Source organism: Anabrus simplex, chromosome 1, assembly GCF_040414725.1.
Source record: "Anabrus simplex isolate iqAnaSimp1 chromosome 1, ASM4041472v1, whole genome shotgun sequence".
In the NCBI taxonomy this organism is placed as follows: Eukaryota; Metazoa; Arthropoda; class Insecta; order Orthoptera; family Tettigoniidae; genus Anabrus; species Anabrus simplex.
The window spans coordinates 443,284,844-443,303,409 of NC_090265.1; the positions used below are offsets into that span (position 1 = coordinate 443,284,844).

General features: G+C 41.3%; 1 protein-coding gene across 2 annotated transcripts in view; it reads right to left on the bottom strand.

Annotated features, from left to right (window-relative positions):
• plx (PTB_TBC1D1_like and TBC domain-containing protein plx) overlaps positions 1 to 18,566 on the bottom strand; it is a 624,596-nt gene that overhangs the window by 404,627 nt on the left and 201,403 nt on the right. The window contains exon 1 of one of the 2 annotated variants that reach the window (XM_067135188.2): positions 2,055 to 2,444. The exons of the other annotated variant lie outside the window; for it this stretch is intronic. The gene's annotated coding sequence lies outside the window, so the exon portion shown is untranslated. Of the gene's footprint in view, positions 1 to 2,054; positions 2,445 to 18,566 lie in introns of those variants that run through there. 2 annotated transcript variants of the gene reach the window in all.

Below are 18,566 nucleotides of genomic sequence, written 5' to 3' on the forward strand. Positions count from 1 at the left end.
ACTCCGGCTCAGGCACACCTCTGCGGAGGTTCAGACCTGCCTTCGGACAGAATACACCCTTACCTTACCCATACGGTACGCATGGATTACAGCCAACGACAGAATAGTATATAGTCGCTAATACGCTACCAGAGTTGAAGCCAGCGAACATGCGCGGCCGTCATACTGGTTGTATCAAAACACTGGAGATTACTTCTGTAAACATAGTCTTCTTTCTAGCTCGTTGCTGTAAACAAATATAACATCTATATTGTATTTATTGTAAATTTGCTGTGCGTCGTGCGGCTCGGCATTTGCCTGGTGTGGCTGCTGACGATGGGATTCGAACCTACCATATCCCGAATACAAGTTCACAGCTACGCGACCCTAACCGCGCGGCCAAATCGCTCGGCAATAATAATACTTTAAAACGGCAAATTCTATAAAAACGGGAGCGAAGTCAAAGTGGACAAATCGAACGGTAAAATTAGAAACGACCTTATATTGGTAGGGATTGTACTAAACGCTTCCAAAACAAAGAGATCTTTACATCATTCAACAAAAACATGGCAAGTTGACGACAAGATTGAAGAAAACCGGAGCAATGTGGACCAAAGGGAGAAAACAAAAAAAAAAAAAAAAAAAAAAAAGCAACATGTGTAAAGGAAGGCAAACCACGCCTTGAGTACTTCTTTGCGTAGCCGAAGTGGGCTTATTCACAGCTGATAATATTAGGTTATCATTCTAGCAGACAGAAGTAACGGACGTGAAGGTAATGAGAATACATACTAACACTTTTACGTGTCTACCGATTTCGTCGACGTAGCCATGGAACATCCGGTGTTCTAAAGATCTTTTGCCACTACTTGCACCATATGTTATGAATTATGAACCTACGTGTAATTGCAATTGCGGAAGTGTAAAGTGCTGAATGTGAGGAAAGGAACGTTAAGGACGATACAAACACCCTGACCCGGACAGGAATCGAACCCGGGGCCACCGGGTGACAGGTGGGCGCGTTGCCCCCTACACCGCGGGGTCGGACAACCTCCAGTATTACGTGGAATCCAAGCTATAGGGACGTGACTTTTCATTTCAAAAGTCCCTAACGCGTTGGCGAGTTTTACCTTGGTGAAAAGTCAGTACCTATGCCAATCTGCTATCACACCTGACAGCGAGGTATGATTGTTGGGAACAATGACAGGATGAAATAAAGGCTAAATTAGGAAATACACGTTGCGTATGGACATACTTCGATAATATGGTCATGTGAGGCGAATGCAGGAGGATAGCCTGCCAACGAAAATAATGGACTTCGGCCACAGAACGCGAGAGAAGACGCCGGACTGAATGGCACAGACGGTAGAGAGCTTGCTTTCTGAGTCCAAGGTGGCGGGTTCGATCCCAGATCAAGCCGATGGTACTTAAAGGTACAAAACTAGGCCGGCATAGTGTCAATAGATTGTACAGCCATATAAAAGAACATTTCCGTCACTTCGTCGTCTCTGAAAAGCGACGAAGTATTTAGTGAGACGGAAATCCAATAATATTATCAGAAGGTACCATACAGGAAGACAAAATTAACGAAAGTCAGAATGAATTTTTTATGATTTCAATGTAAGAGATGTCGAAATAAACGAGACCACTGTGCTTGTTGCAAACGGACAATTTGGAAGCTTTTAATTCATTATTTTACCAAAGGTTGTACTGAACGCTAGAAGGTATGAAAGTCATTAAAAGTCAACATGGCCAGTTCGTTGGACTTTTTTCCAGTAGCAGTTCTTCAACGTTGCGGTAGCCAACGATTGTGAGCTGTCGCATTTAACCTGCCTTAAATGCCACGAACGTCAACCAGAATCAACCCCGCTAGTTTAGGAACGTAATGTCAATTATAAATAGATTACACTACTTGGTCGGCAGAAATATTTCAGTTCAAAACAGTGACGAATGGTCAGCGAAGTGGGCTTCGGGTCAAAGGGTCCCAGCTTCGACTCCCAGCCGGGTGGATAATTTTTATAACGTTTGCTTAATTTCTCTTAATACACATCTTTTACAAAATATATCACAATACTTACCACCCAGAAATATGCAATAGTGAATAAATTCCTCCACACAGAATTGGCTTCAGGAAGGACATCCGACCGTAAAACTACGCTTAATTAACTTTTGTGCCGACCTCGTGTAACCGGATAAAAGACCAGGAAAGAAGTGACAAATTCACAATGCCAGTAAAAGACAAAGTTCCCCCTTACGAATTCGATATAAATAATGAAGGTGCTACTATGATGAAGGCGTACTCTATATCGATTCCATTTTAACCCTTATACACCTTGAAAGATTAAAGAACTGAAGGAAGTGGAAACACTGTATACTACACGTTCACCAGGTAACACATAAAAACACGCCTTATTTCTCGCACTCCGTAAGGATTGTTCGAAGACCTTCGTTTTAAGTCGCTTGCTTTGAACACGAGTAAGTGCCCAGTGGGCCATGCGCAACTCAACTGAACTGTCAACCCACGGGAGAGGATCATCATGTATGCAACTACGGCCTTGAAACGTGCCTCCAGCTGAACATACCCAATTCACAGACTGTTGGTCAATTACACGTGTGTTTGTTTAGAAACCTCACCTAATGCTTACCAAATTCAAGGCCTGTAGAAGGATGAAAAACCTAAAGGAGGAAAGCAAACAGGGGCTGTAGATCTTGAATGACAACTAGCTCGCCTAGAAAAGGAACAATGATAATTCAGCTACGGTAAACTTACACTGACAGCCTATCCACAACTGTATTACATTAGGGAATATGTTCACTTATTCTGTCTTGAGAAGGATGGAGTTAAGTGCATTATATTGTCATCATGATTGTCATCAGATTTACTAAGATATACATGTAATAAAATGGCAGAGACTTTATGAAGGCCACAGAATAAGATTTTTATCTTTCCGATATTGGTATTAAAATAGCTAGGATTTTCTTTTTTGCACCATTACCGCAAAATGATTCACACCATGGGTGACAGTGGTATGAGTAACAAAGTCAAAACCAGCAAGAGAGGAAGGAATGCACATAAAGCAGAACTTCCTTTCAAATTCACAGAAATATCACAATACAGTTTTGATATATTGACGCTTGTAAAATATTTTTTAATGATTTTCTGACCTTACTTTGAAACCATGGGCCTGATCTCTCTCTCTCTCATATAACAGAATATCTGTGTCAGTCTGTTCCTTATACAAATCCATACCGTTCCACCAACATGAACCCAAATTTTGTACACTGTACTTACCTTTTAGGATCCTGCGGGTAACTCCATCTACAAGAAATTTAAGAGCCCTCTTAATTCTCTAGATTTAGGCACTTTGACACATTAACATAGGCTAATTATAAGCGAAATATCAAATTTGTCGTACAAGGACGAGACAAAACTCATTTTAAACCTCACGACGCGAAGAACAAAACTCAGTAAAGCCCTACGGGCCCCGAAAACCATGTTCTAAGGGCCTAAAACCAACCGTTATGGAGAAATTGCCATCACGTTATCCCGCTCTAGGAATCGGATGAAGAAATAACCAGCCGTAACCATGGCAACGTCAGCTCAAGGATTCTACAGCAGAATACAGGCCTGGTGTCGAAGTAGGCACGTGCGTAAATGTAGGCAAGGCCAATAAGAGATTCTACTACACATACGGCTGTCTAGAGAAAAGTACTGTGGGGGTAAACCACTCCTGGGCGTGGAGGTGGAGAGAGGGTGGCATTTAAAAATAATAGAAAATAGTGTCGAATCCATAGGTTTCGGGGTCGCTGTGATGAACAGTAACATTCAGCATGTCGTTTGGCACCCATCGCCATAGTGATTCAGAAGGGGTGAAAAATAAAATGCCCGAATTGAACAAGATTGGTGTTGATTACATAGTTTTCGGGATCCCTCGGCTGATCGTTGACAGTCCAAGTTGGAATCGTGTAAATTATACAATCATGTTCATAAGAACCAGAACACCTTGAAAGACTAGAGATAGGAAGTTCATATTCACAGGACATGTGCATTAGTATACTCTGAAGAAATGATTAGCATTTGAACCATGTCGACCCTCAGGTTCAAGGTCCACATCTATATCTCGGCGCACCACCACCGACTGGTAAAATGTGCCTGCGGCTCTCGTTGTAGCTATAAACCGAAGGTAATGGATCAGTGTGACTTGAGCGGACATGCAGGATGCCTCGCAGACGTATGCGAGAACCGTACTGTCAAAAGAGTGAGTTTGAAAGGGGGCGCATTATTGGCATGAGAGAATGTGATGCATCCATCCGGGAAATTGCTGCTCGTGTGGAACGAAGTGTGTCGGCAGTGCAACGGGTCTGTACAGAATGATTCACGGAAGGCCGTAGAACACGACGAGATGGGTCTGGTCGCACCACCCAAACCACCCCCGAGAAGATAGACACCTCATCCGAATGGCATTGCAGGGCAGATCTGCGTCCTCCTCGGCTCTGACGCAACAGTACAACAGTGTAACACAACGTACAGTATCAGGAGTGTCAGTCCGTCGCCGTTTATTACGGCCTGGGTTACCGGCGCGTCGTCCACTTCTCCGCCTACATTTGACTAATGTGCATAAACATGCTAGACTGCAATGGTGTGTGGAACGACGTCACTGGGGACAGGAATGGCAGCAGATAGTGTTTCCGGACGAAACTAGGTTCTGTTTGTTTGAAAATTATGGCCGCATTTTGGTTCGCCGCAGACAGGGGGAGAGGCATTACACTGACTGCGTTCGCACAAGACATATAGCGTCAACTCAAAGACCTTATGGCGTGGGGTGCTATTGAGTACAACCACTTTTGACCATGCCTGTACTGCTGAACTGATAAACGGCATCCACAGTGTGCCAGTACATCTCAGCGGGCGCGGAAAGTATGAATTCAACACTGATATTGATCGTTTTCGATTATTGTAGTATGTCATTCCCTCCCCTAGGATTGCTAGGGGTGTCATATCCAACCAGTATCTTTTCGTGATAGTAATTACGGGAACAATCAATGACGTGCCTGGGCAACGCTGGGTAATACAGATAGTGTTTAAAAATTAAATGGCGTCTGCCTTTCCGAAACATCACGTCTAAACTGCTCGGCGCTATTTCATGAAATTTTTCAGAAGCATTCTCAGAGGGATCTGTCATAAGACTAACTGTAGTAGGCCTATGTTTTATTTAAAGTATAGGCCTAAAATATTTGCGAATTTGTTTGCAAAAGAATCGTGTATAAGCTTACTCCCAGACCATGTACCATGGTTACATGAGCATAGAAATGACATCAGTTTATTGATATGAAGGCGATAACCAGGCTCAGTAGCTCAGGCGGTAGAGCGCTGGCCTTCTGAGCTCAAGTTCGCGGGTTCGATCGCGGTTCAGTCCAGTGGGGTTTGAAGGTGCTCAAATACGTTAAAGAATTCCTGCGGGACAATATTCCGGCACCTCGGTGTCTCCGAGAACCGTAAAAGAAGTTCGTTGCACGTAAAACCAATAACATTATCTGAAGGCGATAGCCGACATACTGATAGTCTGTGGTTTGGTTAAAGAACGTATGCCTGTAAATTATTTTTCATAACTGACCTCAGGTTTCTAACAAAGCAACTTCAAAATCGCTAAAAGCAACAAAGCTACTCAAGAGTCTAGGAGAAAGTAAATTACAATTTACACTTCCGTTATATTTTAGTTTATCATTTTCAAATGCAACAAGAATTTGAAATTCGAATCGTACTACAATAAAGTTGGACACATGTGGAAAATAATACCAAGCATACGCCTAAAGGATAACCCCGATTTTAAGCGTTACAAAACAGTTACATATTTAGGCTCATCTTTTTATGTACCCAATAGCTTCGCTACGGTGTTCTACATTGTATACAGGTATCTCCCCAAAATTACAGTGAAGGCAGAGAGTAAGATTACATTAAATTGCGTGCCTCTTAGCGCTATCCGAGAAACAAAACAGCGAGGACACCATACGTTGTTTCCGATGTAAGGTAGGCATTGGGAAAGTTTTGTTGATAATGCCAGGCCACATTTCCTACTGCCAATCAGATCGAGTTACGGATTTTCTTCTATAACGACAGGGTCACTTGGCAACTGCCATTCACGGTCGAGATGGAGAGTTTTCATTATAAAGAGAGGCCCCTTTTCCTAATGCCAGTCACAATCGAGCTGGTGAGATTTGATTATAATCGAGAAATCCAGAGCTATCCAACGTATCAACAATCGAGACACGACAATAAGTCATATGACCAAAGTGTTAGATCTCTCCAAATTGAACGGCGATTGTGCTATCACTTTTGCAATACGACTTACTGTTTAGCCTTCAACTACCCATTAAAATGCATCCGTATTTCGATGATTTCCGAGGCAAAAAGTTATACATTTGACGAGCTTAAAATTTTTCCTCCATGAAAAGAATGTCCAGGTTTTGGGATTAGCACTCGCATACATACGGAGTAATTAAGGAAGAAAGTAATACAGTTAAGGAAGTTGAAATTAATAGAAAATCTCTCTCTCTATATATAAGAGTTTTGTCTGTACATTGCTCAGAATTTAAAAAGGATGGTATTTGTGTGTCGGTCGTGTCCATAGTAACAAGGAAATGCACTTTTTAATTTTTCGTAATGTCTGTCTGTCCGTCTGTCCGTCCGACCGTCCGTCTGTATACGCATCACGAGAAAACGACTGAAAATGAAAATCGGTATGCAAAGTCAGGGAATAAGTCGCTACAATCTAGGCCATAAATAATTTATTCATGCGGTGTGAAATGGTAGTTTAGGGGAAGGCCTAAAATGTAATTCTCAAATATTTATGTTGCTTTAGTGGTCGTATCGATAACTACTACATAACTAAAGTTATATAATATTAAATTTCCTATCATTTATGTCATACATTTTTACCGTACTGGCTATGATAACAAGAGATATTCATGAACTAGGATTTTTGTCGCTAAGTTCTTATCTGCGCCAAGTCACGAGAAAATGGGTAAACAGAATTTATTGAAAATCGGTATGTAAAGTCGGGGAATATGGAACTACAGTCTACGCTACAAATAATTTTGCAAGACGCCCTGATATCAAAGAGTCGAAAGAAAATTAAATGTGAGAGCCTACAATATAGAAAGCTCATCAAATTGATCAACAATAACATTACCTACATTGACCGTTGTTTGTTGTGATGTGCTTTGTGTCTTCTGTTGCCACTCATCTCCGATAGATGGGATTACTGGTGCGTACCGAGGTTTTTTAATTTGTTTTACGTCGTACCGACACAGATAGGTCTTATGGCGACGATATGATAGGAAAGGGCTAGAAGTGGGAAGGAAGTAGCCGTGGTCTTAAATAAGGTACAGCCCCAACATTTGCCTGGTGTGAAAGTGAGAAACTGCGGAAGACCATCTTCAGGGATGCCGACAGTTGAGTTCAAACCGACTATCTCCCAGACGCAAGGTCACAGCTGCGCGCCCCTAACCGCACGGCCAACTCGCCGGGTCGTACCGAGTATAACAGCCTGCCTGAATATTGGCGGGAAGTAGCTGGGGAGTTAGATAACTTTCTTCTTTAGTATGCCATTCCTCTCGTTCATAAATTTTCTGATACTACTGGTACGTAACACATTGGTTCAGCGTAGCATTCGAGCTATTCAATCCTTACTCTGAGGCACTGATTGGAATGAGCAGTGTGCATATTTAACGGAATAATGGCAGAGGAGTGTTCACAGCTATCTGCGGACTGGTCATTCCAGTACTGGAACTTTGGACTGTTATGTCGGCACCGGTAGTACCGTTCGTTAAAAGTGAGAAAATGTGCGTTTTTTTCACTTGATCGAGTATTTTATACGGTAACACTGTTTTTAATCGCTACATTCCTACTGACGTTTTTTAAATGACCTACGTTGACTTCAATAGGAAAACCACAAAGACAGTCTTTCTGAGAATCCCGTAGCGAGGCACGGGTACATCAACTAGTATGATTATAACTGAGAACAGCCGGATAGGACAAATATGTAAATACCAAGCTGAAATTTTGGAAAATAAAATGACCTTCAATAAATTGTGATGGTATGAGTTACGGATTGAAGATGGCGGTAACAGAGGAGAAATTTATGCTCACGGATTCTTAGGTAAACAGATAAGTTATGACTTAAGACTAAAGAGGCAAGGCAGAGGCAAGAAATTAAAGCGGAAAACAGAAATAGAATAGAAATACAATAAAAATTATAGCAAATGCCAGAAAACATATTACGGTGTGAAATAATGGGTAGTGTTCAAATATTAACATCGCTCCTCAGTGCTATTCGAGGACGATGGTAACCTCCAACGATATTCTGCCAATATCCCGCAGAATGGCCGATTGACGTCTCTCTAGCATTCTACCCAAGGAACAGCCACGAGTTTACAGGAATTATGACGAAAGTGGCAATACGTTACTTCCGTGCTGGCAAGCAGTCAGAGACATTGCCATGGTATCCTGTAGGTTCGTTGTCGGTCTGTCGGTCACTCAATGCAAAGCATGTGACTCACAGAAAATAGTAATTTTCTCCGTCATTTGAAGAGTAAGCGAAAGAGCCTCCGTGGCTCATGCGGCAGCGCGCCGGCTTCTCACCGCTGGGTTCCGTGATTCAAATCTCGGTCACTCCATGTAAGATTTGTGCTGGAGAAAGCGGAGGCGAAACACGTTTTTCTCCGGGTACTCCGATTTTCCCTGCCATATTTCATTCCAGCAACACTCTCCAATATCATTTCATTTCATCTGTCATTCATTAATCATTGCCCCAGAGGAGTGTGACAGGCTTCGGCACAATTCCTGTCCTCGCCGCTAGATAGGGGCTTCATTCATTCCATTCCTGACCCGTTCGAATGACTGGAAACAGGATGTGGATTTTCCATTCATTTGAAGAGTAAGCGAAATTATCTAGATAACAAAAGTAATGACAGGACGTTTCATACATAGTCAACGGATTTTACAGAAAATCAATAGTATGCGAGAAAATGGCAAAACTGTTCTGGTTTTCCTATAAATCCCCCATCTGTTCAGAGATTGTTTAATCATATGCATACCAAAACCTTCCCCGGGATGAGTATATTTTAAATAAGAAGTTTGGTCGAGATCTATCCAGCCGTTTCGCCTTGATGGTGGAACAAACAGACACGAAAAATAAAAACCACTGATACGATCTTGAGTTGATCTAAACCGGATAAATATCTAAAAATTGGCAAAACAAACGAAATTACAGACAGCGGACCCCCTACAACTTTATTTATATAGATACAGCAAACAAACGGCTGCTGACTACCGGAATAAATTATCTTTACAGAGGTTTCTTTCCTGACCGACTTTACTGTACGGGAGTGAAATGTGGGTGAACTCAGAATATCTTCTTCATAAGTTAGAAGTAACAGAAAAGTGAAAGTAGTGAGAATGGTTGCGATACAAACAAGATGGTATTCGATATGAGAAGATAAAGGCTGAGTTAAGAATAAACTCTATGGAGTAAGCTGCAGTAGCGGCGGTTAGGGGGTGGAGGGCGAGGGGCAGCCCCCCACGTTTTGGAGAACATTTTCCATTTTTATCCGCATTTTAGCCGGCTGAAACTAGGAATTATAGGAATTATTTAAAAAAACAATTTGTACAAGCCCTGTTGTCTTATCAGATAATTCTTTGCTTTGAAAAATGAAAACCTATAACCTGTTTTCCAGTCTTTCACCGGGTCAGCGATGTAATGAATAAACCAGATTTAGGCTATTATTATAATGGGGTCGCTACTCCCAAGGTGATTATTAATGACTGCTCAATGCTATGAAATGATAATGGAGAGTGTTGCTGGAATGAAAGATAACAGGGAAAACCGGAGTACCCGAAGAAAAACCTGTCCCGCCTCCGCTTTGTCCAGCACAAATCTCACATGGAGTTACCGGGATTTGAACCACGGTATCCAGCGGTGAGAGGCCGACGCGCTGCCGTCTGATCCACGGAGGCTCTCTCTTTGCTTTATTTTCTGTAATTATTAACAAAATTATTACTGGAAATACGCACAAAATGTCGTTGGTCCCGGCTAACCGATTTGTATAGCGCCACAGCAAGTAGTGGAGACTTTGAACGTGCTGTGAGGAAGGGTAGCAGAAGTGTATATATACAGAATGAACCGAAATTCGCGCACTCGGGCGTCGCAGCGCGATTCCTCAAATGCCAGAAATAAAAAAAAAGTCTGTCATAAAAGTTCGTCCTGCGAATATATCCGGCATAAAAGGACGTTGAAGAGTGGCAATCTGGCAACACTCTAACCACATGTAGGGTAATTACCTCTGTCAGCACATATTAGCCATGCTGTACAGTTGGTGCTGTGGATAGAGTTTTGGGTTAGCATGCAGGAGGTCGAGGGGTCGATCCTGGGTTGAAGCGTACGTTTTTTATTTCGTAAATGTAGTCCAGGAGGTACGGTATCTGGCATCTTAATCGTCAACAGCGATTGCAGCGGGTCCTCTAGAAACCATTTGCACTTACATACTACGATCCTAGAAATGGACGAACAATCGTTTTCTTTGGTCCGCTTTGAAAGACGCCCTTTCCACTTCGTGGGCGTGAATTTATTCGCTGTTGATTAAGATGCCAGATACCATACCCCGTGGACTACATTTACGAAATGAAAAACATACGCCTCAACCCAGGATCGACCCCTCGACCTCCAGCATGCTAACCCAAAACTCTATCCACTGCACCAACTGTACAGCATGGCTAGCATGTGCTGACAGAGGTAGTTACCATACACGTGGTTACAGTGTTGCCAGATTTCACTCTTCAACGTCCTTTTCCTGGCGGATATCCTCGCGGGACGAACTTTTGTGAGAGATTTTTTTATATTTTTTTTACTGCTGGCATGTGAGGAGTCGCGCTGCGACGCCCGAGTGCGCGAATTTCGGTTCACGCTGTATATTTACGAAGTTCATGGACACAGGTATGATTCATCCGCTTGTCGCGCGCATTCGTCAGCCTGACAGTCTCTTTAGTGTCTGTTAGTTTCTTAGTGTGTACTCATATACTAAATGATTTTAATTGTATAATCACGCTGTACTTCTATTTAACTGGAATGAATGCGTAATATTGTTCCTTTGGTGAAAGTTTTATTGTGTAATACTGAATGAAAATCCTTTAAAAAAAAAACTACGAACCGCATTTAAGTCGTTGAATTATGTAAAAATAAGCGCTGTACCGGGAAATGTGAACAAACATGGAAAATAAAATACGTATTTACATTCAAACTCCAGTCCTGATAATAATAATAATAATAATAATAATAATAATAATAATAATAATAATAATAATAATAATAATAATAATAATAATAATAATAATCTGTTACATTGGTTATTTTTTGTAGTCTACAATCCTTTCAGCAGCACTACTAACTAAGGAAGCTGAGTGGTAACAGAACAGACTGAACACCCCTCAGTTAGTAATAGTAGGCTAGCTTACAGCTAAAAGACCTGTACCGTGTAGCAACACGCAAGGTCAAGAACTAATTAATAATTAAATCCCACCAGAGCCAGACAGAGTGGCTCAGTCAATAGAGCATAGGCTTTCTGAGCTCAAGTCGGCGGGTTCGATAACGGCTCAGTTCGGCAGTAATTTAAGGTGCTCAAGGTGCCTCGGCTCAAACGATTTACCAGCACGTAAAAGAACTCCTGCGCGACCTCGGCCTCTCCGAAAGTAATGACTGGGACATAAAACCAGTATCATTTATTCTAATAGAGATGACTCCGAAGGTTCTCAATTCTTTAATAATGTATATTATGTTCTCCTTTCCTTTATTGTTGCCGATATGGATCATGTTTCCTCCGAGCACCTGATACCTACTTTAGATCGTTAAAGTTCTAACCACCGAGCTCGATAGCTGCAGTCGCTAAAGTGCGGCCAATATCCAGTATTCGGGAGATAGTGGGTTCGAACTCCACTGTCGGCAGCCCTGAAGATGGTTTTCCGTGGTTTCCAATTTTCACACCAGGCAAATGCTGGGGCTGTACCTTAATTAAGGCCACGGCCGCTTCCTTCCCAGTCCTAGCCCTTTTCTGTCCCACCGTCGCCGTAAGACCTATTTGTGTCAGTGCGACGTAAAGCCAATAGCAAAAAAAAAAGTTCTAACCGACGTATATACAAAACAGAATGCTGGAAAACGAGTCCGTGCATCTACCTATTGCCTCAAGGTAACCTGTCAGCACAACCACACCTAATTAGTGTTATTTTCTTAGGAAATGACGGGCTAACCCCAGTGAATAATCGATCTTCCCACACTCAACTGTTAGTTCACGGCGTTTTTTTTTTTTTTTTTTTTTTTTGCTAGCGGCTTTACGTCGCACCGACACAGATAGGTCTTATGGCGACGATAGTTCACGGCGTAAGGTGGTTTCTTTTCATATTCGGTATCGAATGACCTCTAATCTTAACCGTACTGAAGGCTTAATGCCAGTTTCTCCTTCCAAACTGCCATCACAAAACGTGAATATGAGGAATACACTTTGTACCAACTGCTTCCTGACTGTCACTACCAAACGTGAATAAAAGAAACACTTTGGAGTTTGTTTATAATTACTTCCACATTGTCATCATCAAACTGAATACGAGAAACATTTTGAATCAAATCAATTTATAATTGCCTCCACAATGCCATTTTCAATCTGAATAAGAGAAACACTTTAAATTATATTTGTGTATTTTTTCAAATGACATCAGTTCACAAACTGTGAATGACCACAACTTTTACAATTTAGACAATAACCGAAAATCTGAAAAATATTGAAAAGAAAGAAAACACTAAACGATTACCATTTAGGAATAGTATAAGTGATGATTTCAAATGGTCAAAATATGTCCACTATATTTTTTCCAGTGTCGTGTGCTGGATTCCAAGCTTTCTCAGAATTTTCCATGGATGCTTGCGTACACTGTCTCTCTTTCCGAATAGTAGACCCATTTTTTCTGGGCGAATGTTCTGCCTCTCACTCAGATATGGGATGCATGGTTCATAAAGGCTTTTCTTTTCCTGGTGAACTTCATTGGACTGGGATAAGTCTCTTTCAAACCAGATGGTTGGATCAAGAATAAGAGCTGTCCGAGTCTGCTGGTGGATGACAACGATGTCTGCTCTTCTGTTGGACCCTGTGAAAGAGTTACAGTGTACTTCATGAACTCCCCAGTTTAAATCGTTCAGTACAGACGCTAAGGTTCTCAATCTGTGATGACGGGTGTTCCTAAGCAATTCTCCTTTGCGGCGGTATCTTAACACATGACCAAGAGTTTCATTCTCGCCACAGTCTGGATGACGGCAGTGGATTTTGCCAGGTGATCTACCAGAAACTGCTCGAACCACCGAGATATTGCACGATATTTTGAGAGCATTTGCCCATTCGAAGTTTGACAATCCTTTGCAATTATTTATTCAGCTTGCTTGAGGGTGATCGGTATAAACTTCATCGTATCGTAAAAGAACAGGTATTTGTATCTACTATTCTTAAGAGATTTTGCACGTACAGGGTTGCGTGGAATGGGTGAACGATTGGACAAGTTTCACAATGCTTATTACCCGTTCCACAGAAATTTCTGATCCCACTGCTCTTCGTCACTACTTCCTCACCATCATTCAACCTCTCTTGAACTACTGCTCACCGATTTGGACAACAGCCTCCCCCTCCAATATTAACCAGTTAGAGCAGTGTCCTTTGCTGCAATTATTAGGAATAGAAACCCCAAGCTCAGAAATCTGTCTACGCAGCAGGTATTAAAGACAATGAATGTGTCACCGCTGCACATCAGGCGACAGGTAGCTGACCTGAGTTTCCTCCACAGGATCTTAAATTGATATTACCGCTCGGAACATCTTGTCTCACTCTTCTCTCTCCGCGTTCCTGCCCGCTCCTCCAGAACCAAAGACCTTCTCCACATTCCCCACACTCAGCACTCAATACAGTACTTCAACGATCTTCCCTAATCCGTCTCCCAACTCTCTTTAACAATATTAATAGGAGACAAGAGCTTGATATAGCATCAAGTAAAAGTATATTCGAGAGGGGTGTAAACAGTCTCTTAAAGGATAAGTTGATGTGAAGTGGTTATACCGCCATTTTGACCCACGACGACTTCACTATGAACATGGACATTCTTATGGTTTTCGATTTGGACAGTTTTTATTAGTAGGATGTGTACCTGATCTTGTTACCTTTTGTTATGTTTGTTGTATTTTATCATTAAAGTTTACACTTGTTAATTGGTCTGTTAGTACAAGTGAAATTTGTTCAGTGTAGCTGTATCTTGTGCTTCGTGATTAAATAACTAAATAAATAAGTAAATAAATATTCGAAACCCGTAACAGAAATCTTTATTCTGAAGGATGCACTCAGTTTGCTCCAAGAACTTGTTACACAACATAAACCACACGCTGCGGGATACGTGCTGGAGTGTTCGATACTTTCACTTATTGCCCACCGGAGAACGCTTTCAGCACGATAATTACAAGCAACACAGTGTAAGCCGCGACGGCCTCGGTTCCACGAAATATTAAAAGTCACTCACCACCTATCCATTAACTTCTTGTTATTATTCTCGCGGCAGAAACATCTAAAATATACAGTTAAAATTACACACACATTTCGACCAAAACTTGAAAGAGTTCATCTTCTGTACATGACGATGGGCACAGCGGACATTGAACCATGTTCTTTAGAGCATGGTCTTCCCCGCATTCAAATTCGATATTGTTAGTATGATGTACCCCATCTCGCTAAGGTCACTTTGGAACTGCCCACACCTGATCTCAACCTATTCAAGGATTTCCACTGTAGGTCTGTAGCCAGGTGGTAAGCATTCAGCTACTGCTATCTGTCCAGGGATGTTCGGAGACCTTGTTTTCCATAGCTGCAATTTTGCTTTTCCGGCTGATCCTATTAGTTCCTGAAATGTTCGTAGAAAACTGTTCCTGGACTACAGTCTCTGAGCTGCGGGTACATGACCATGTAATGGATGAGCACTTGTTTGTTCAATTCGTGTCTTCTTGTTCGCAGCCACTTCTCTTCGGTGCAGTCTCAAAATATCCGAGTCTCAAAATATCCGACCATGAAATCGACAGAGATCAGTATCAAAATATCAGGAAGAAATATGTAGCCGAAGTAAATAAGCTAAGTCGTCTCAAAATACCCCGGAAGTGTAGGCAGCTGTATAGGTGACAGGTGTTCAAAAACAAATAGGTTGTAAGTCCGCTAGCTGTGTGTCCGTACTTCGCTACGGTGAGGGTGAATTTTATTTTATTTGGAAGATTTTTTTTACTACTTCGTCGACCAGTGGCTGAACTTGAGTTGTGAAACTGTCATGGGAAACAAATAAACAATGCCGTTGAAGAATGGAATTCTATGTTCCAAAGAATGATAAAAATACATCACTACTTCAAGGAGTTGGTATCTAAACACCTGATTTTCAAATAGCAGGATGGATATGAATCTCGAAGATTCGAAGAGAAGAAAGAACTATCGCATTTTAGGCGAAAGAACTAAAAGGTTTACAGATAATTATGACGAAACTGAAGACACTGACATTTTTTTTTTTTGAAAAATCTCTTACACCATCAAAATAGAATGAAACCTGTGACAACATTCGGAATAAATTACACATATTTTCACAGTAAAATTTGCAAATAATCAAGATTGTACATCTATGACAAACCAATAGTTACATTTAAAAATTATTCTTGGCCTAACTTTCCGTGGGTTTATGGTATCCGTGAATCTACTGACACCCTATCGTATATGTTTGTGTAAGGCTATACGGCAGGTCCATCTCAAGATTGAGGTACCAGTTTTAGAAGAGGCCATGCAGTCCGGCTGATGCTAACATTGAATCTTTTCGCAAATTTCCGTATTACTTTGACCAATATAATAATACTGTATGGATATAGAGTGTTTTAAAACAGTACCACCATTGCTAATTCGGATATTTTGAGACTCTGATGTTTCTAGACAAGTTCTCCTTGAATATTTGGTGCCCTGCAAGCTGATAGAGCTTTTCGACTGGAGCAGACTGTAAACAGCTTATCACCAACCGACGGGTACGGCATGCGATGACGAGTACCAAACGGAACATAGATGTTCTGCGACGGAGTAACAAAGGGTCATTGCTGATGTGTGGATAGTCTATGGGTGACTACACCACTTCGATCCAGCCAGTTTGCGAAACAGGTTATTCCGGGTGGAGACTATCTATTTACAGTTCATAGCGTTCCTTAAAAGTGAGAGCTCTGTCAAGCATTACTCCCAGATATTTTGGAGTGTCACAGAACTGACCATAGTACTTTCAGATTCGGATGTGCTTGTTTATTTTTCAAATGAAAGGCGGCGGAAACGTGTGTCTTTGTAGGATTATTAGCCTGTAAATACCTACAACAAAAGGCGAACCTGATTAAAGGGTGAGAAGGGATATTGCCAAGTGTCAGCTTTCATTTTTCAGCAGAATTCGTCTCGAATGCACGTTAACAGTATTGAATGTATGTCGTTCTTTTTTCTGACTGCGGGGACACGAATCAGCCTCGTTCTGATGAAGTTAAACTAGTATATCTGGCTGGACCTTCTTCACCAAGAATTCCACCGAAAAATAATTATAATTTAGCAATTAGAAGAGGTGTTAAGTTGTGTAAACAAACACTCAAATTAATGACAAATGTTCAAGGCGTTCTTGACAGCGTTCTGGAAGGTGGTGGTATCAGGGGAGCAATTTAAATACATATTAACAATGGAGGCAACATAAATTGGTATGACTACGGTAAAAAGTGCCTCATACATCGATTTAAATACTTGTCAAGCACCCACATTTAAGAATAAAACAAACGGAAGTACCATTTGACAGAATCGACGATTTTATCCGGAATTTACGTCCTCTAGCTGCTTTTGAGCATTGTATAGAGACGACAAATCTCCCGCTGTTGACTCATTAGTAAAGGCTATAAGACAGGAGACAGCTGGGGCTCAATTCCTGTAAGGAACAAAGATGCACTGTCGTCTCTTCTGGAACACTGATTTTAAATACCAGGATGCGTCCATAAAATCCACCTGAGCGGAAAGTTCTTATATAATAGTACGGAGGTACAGATATTTAGATCATGTACCGGTACAATATTTTCCATCGGTAGGATATTCTGATATATATCTGGATGAAACCTCGTTTGGCATGAGTCATAATGAACAATTAGACTGATTACTCTGAAAACTGCGTTGTCACCACTGCAAACAAAAAAAGTGACAGAATAGTCATAGTTTACTGTTTTGGGTGACCTTGTTTCAGGTGCCCTTCTTGCTCTCAAAGAAACGACGTATAGGTTCAATCAATTTTAATTGATACTAAAAATTTATATCAATAATAATAATAATAATAATAATAATAATAATAATAATAATAATAATAATACATATGCACATATTCATTATTTACTGGTATTGCTTTTAGCTTTCAGTCTGCAAGCCTCTGTGAATTCACTAATCACCGCCACAATCATCTATTTGTAATTAGTTCTGTGGCCTCACTTGGTTTTGCATCTCTTATCTTGAAATCGTTCGAAACTGAGTCTAACCACCATCGAATGGCCGAATGACACATTTGGTGTTTACTTGAAAAAATTAATAGAAACTCAGGCACTGATCGCCCGACAAAGATCCGGTTTCTCTGCCATCTGATAGAGTAAAACGGAACGTCGAAACTGATAGGCAAGCAGCCTAAATGGGTTCAAATTAAAACGCCTGTTCACGGTAGCTGAGGTCATATGATTATCGCCATCGATCTCAATACAAGCATATACAGGGTTTTTATTTTAAAGGTGTACAAGGTGGACACCACCCTAGGTGTTGTAGCAACTGCAGACAGTCTCGATTGCGGACACCCCATCAATAGTCTCGATGTGCCCCGATTGTTTTTTTTTTTTTTTTTTTTTTTTTTTGCTAGTGGCTTTACGTCGCACCGACAAAGATAGGTCTTATATCGACGAAAGGCCTAGGAGTTGGAAGGAAGCCGCCGTGGCCTTAATTAAGGTACAGCCCCAGCATGTGTCTGGTGTGATAATGGAAAACCACAGAAAACCATCTTCACGGCTGCCGACAGTGGGTTTTGAACCCACTATCTCTCGGATGCATGCTCACCGTCGCACATCCAACTCGCCCGGAGCCTCGACTGCAGACACTATTTCCTACAGATAAGACTTCGTGAAATAAAGCATCTATATTGAACTTTTATTAGGCCTACTAGTGCAAGTGCGGGACTGCGCGCCCTTTATTTTTTAGAGCACCTCGCTTATTCGAGGTAGGCCTGCCGTGTAGCTCGGCACATGAAGTTAACGGGAGGTGGTCAGAAGACCCACTGACGCCATCAACCAGCACGGTTAATCGTACTCGGCCTTTAAAATAATGAAGACCTAGTACCGTAATTAGTTTTTTTTTTTTTTGCTTTGTTAGAATAACTCTTTGCACTTTTTAAGAATGATATCATCTTTGGTCCTAATTATTTACGCATTAATTTAGGCTTATAATTA